The sequence below is a fragment of the Malaclemys terrapin genome, chromosome 8 (genome assembly GCF_027887155.1).
Source record: "Malaclemys terrapin pileata isolate rMalTer1 chromosome 8, rMalTer1.hap1, whole genome shotgun sequence".
Lineage (NCBI taxonomy): Eukaryota > Metazoa > Chordata > Testudines > Emydidae > Malaclemys > Malaclemys terrapin.
Genome location: NC_071512.1, coordinates 62,102,267 through 62,105,700, shown reverse-complemented (window position 1 = coordinate 62,105,700; position 3,434 = coordinate 62,102,267).

Here is a 3,434-nt window from a genome sequence, read left to right as displayed (position 1 = left end):
CATATGTAAAAATGGGGATAATGCTGATCTCCTTTGGAAAGTGGTTTGAAATCTCTGAATGGACAATGCTATATTAGAGCACTTTATTAATGAGGAACATGGTCTAGTGGTAAGAGCATTAGACTGGAAATCAAAAGAATTGGGTGCTAGTGTTGGCTTTGCCACTAACATACTGTTTGATGTTGGGTCAGTTCCTTCAACTGTCTGGGTCTCTTTTTCCCCTCACACTCTTGTTTCTCTCTATTTTGATGGTGTACTCTTCATGGCACACTTTCTCTTGTATGTGCACTTAGCAGACCCCTAACAGCTTAGGTCATGATGCATGGTGGGGTCTCTAGGAAGTACTGTCATGTAATAAGTCAATCAGCTACATTTTTCTTAAGATTTATAATGTTTTCCTATATAATATTTTTCCTTATTCTTGCATTATGAGCCCAGGAATACTTTTTGCAGTGCTTTTGAGACAGGTAAGCACAACACAGGATGAGATAGTTTATTTTGTTACTTTTCCTATAATCAGTCTTATGTTCAAACTCTTACTATAACTACAACTTGGCTCTGCCTGACGTGACCTATAGTACTGGCTGAAAAGGCAAAGTGACATTTTATAAAAGCCAAGAGAGGTTTATGATTAGGGACAGAACAAAGGTTGAAAATAATAAAAGTGAGGAGATGAAATGGCATTTACAGCACCTGCCAAATAATTTTACCATAGGGAGAGAATAACATTTTTGCTTTTACATTAGACAACCTAATGTTGGAGTCACAATGTGACTCTAGGAGCTGTTTATAAACCTTGATTTGTTAAGAATAACCATACGGCAAACAGGTAGAATTAGAAAGAGTAAATGAAGGATATACTGCTGAGATCTGTTGCAGTCTGAACAAATTTGATTTAAGTATTAAGTGAGAATGGGCCAAATTTCAAGAAATCTGGACTAATGTATGATTTTCAGTGAAAGCCAACTAAAACTTGATGCTAGTTCATGGTTTCAACCTAAAAACAAGTGAAATCTGGAGAAAGTTGGTCTTACATACACTGAAAATCAAACCCATTGAGTTTTGCACAGTTCTAAAATAGAAGAAAACCAGGACTTATTCTTCAATGGGAACTGATTAGCTATGTAACAGAGGCCTGAAGATGTTACTACAGCTGACCCATCTGTGACAGAAGAAAAAAATTGAGGAGGTGCAAGTTTTAAGCAAATTGTTTTTCCCTATGGTAACTTACTAGGGTGATTTTCAGAAAAGCTCAGTCAGTTTCCACATAGCCATCAAAAAAGTGGTCAGATTTTCTAAGCAAGCTCAGCACTTTTGGTGTAACTAATTATAAACCACTGAACAATTTTGTTGACTGTGTACAAGAGAGAGCCGAATCCAGCTCACGCTCTCTCTTAACTGGGTTAGATATGCGAAGTTATAGGAATAGAAAGGCCGTGCAAACTTATTTTTCTTACTTAAATAAGGAAGTAGGGCCTAAACTATGAATACAGAGACAGCAGATCTGTTGAATAAGAAGGTGCCACATTTTTAGAGAAGAACAACACTAAGTTAGAGCTTAGCTTTGAGAAACATGCATCCATGTCATGAAACAGTTATTAGGGCTGACATGCAGCTATACCTCCTCACGCCAAATTATTCTTTCATAATGGGAAAAGTGTTATGCTACAGGGGTTCAGGTTTGAAGCATGGTTTTTAATTATGCTAGAAGAAACATTAACATTTGGCTTTCAATGGAATTTCCAAATTTCAGCTGCTACATAGTGACTGATAAAATATATATTATATAATTATTTGTGAGTACCACGGTTATGCTATGTAGGTTTTTCATGTAGATACATATAAAAGGGTTTAACTTCTCTGCCTATATTTTTATTGGAAAATTTGTTTCACAGGTTTTATTTCCCTTGGTAATATCAATTCTAGGTTTTTTGGACCATAAGGTTTAACATTAGTTGTTTGAGCTTCTCTTGGTGTGTGTTCAATGGTATGCATTTTCAGGATCCAGCCAATTGTTCATAAAAGAGGAAACCTGGAGTTTATAATATTTTTGTAGTGATTTTAAGAACCACACATTTTCTGTAAATATTTCTGTGCAGTTTCAGAAAATCCTTTAGTAGGTCTGGCAAAAAACAGTATTCCTAGTTGATCTTCCTGGCTCAGAACAATAATAGATTGACATACCCCACAGGTAGAGGTGCAAATCTGAGCATCACTGGGCAACATGAAAGTCCCCAGTGTGTCAGAATTACTGAAACATCTGTGCCAAATAATTTTGTAGAGTTAAAAAAAAAAAAAAGAAGAGAAGACATTCACTGTTCCATTAGATGAAAATAATATGACTGCATCTGTTGAAATTATGAAAAAGCATGATAATATTTAGCACTTGTACAGCATTTCCCATGGTCAAAGTGCTTTACAAACATTAATTGAACCTTAAAACTTCTAGGAAGGTAAATATCATCCCCATTTCATAGATGGAGAAATTGAAGGCCCACTAGACCCTTGTCATTGGATGTCTCCAAGTTTAATCATCTATATTCTTAATAACTATCAATTCCTTTCCTTTCAAGAGGAGAACTTTAGAATATTCATATGGGTTTCTTAAGAGAAACTTAAAGTAAAGCCATATGATTGACAAGGCAAATATGGCTTTGAAAAATATTGTCATACTCAGAAGTAGTTAATAGGGCCTATTTGAGATCTGAATATTTTTGACTAGACCATTTTTGAAGTGTCATACTAGTTTTTGTTAGAAGAAAAAATATTGTAAATTATAGTAACTTAGGAAAAAGGGAATAAAGTAGCACACACAATAGAGATAGAAAATACTGAAATAATTGTGAAGTCTGGGTGTCAGATTCATGTTTAATGGCAATTCTGTGAAAGGGATAAAATAAATTACATGACATTTTTCTTTCTTTAACAAGAGTAAGGGTGGGTGAAGAAAGTTATGCTGGAGACTGTAAAATCATGGATGACTTTAGAATCACTGTTTCCTGAAATAGAACCTAATGGATGCCTAATATAGACTCTGAATATTCCTTCAGAGAACTTAAAGATCATACAAAAGTTTAAGAGGCTGGATCTTGCAATATGCTGATTATCTCCTACAAGATCTTGAATACCTTCAACTTCCATAGAGAATCATTGGAAGCTGAGGACACTAACCATCTTGCAGGAGGCAATAAGCCTGGATTGGCCCCAAGTAAACTGAACAGAGATGCACAGAAGTACCCCATAAAACATGTAGTATGTTTCATGTAATTCTCAAATTTTTATCAAATAATAAAGTTTGAAGAAGAAAGCAGTGCCAACCAGCAAATACAAGAGACATGACCAGAAGTTGATAAGGAAACATATATTCATCTCCCATTGAACTAAGCATGAGCTGATTTGGGCCGAAGGAGAATAATAACCAGTCATGCATACTC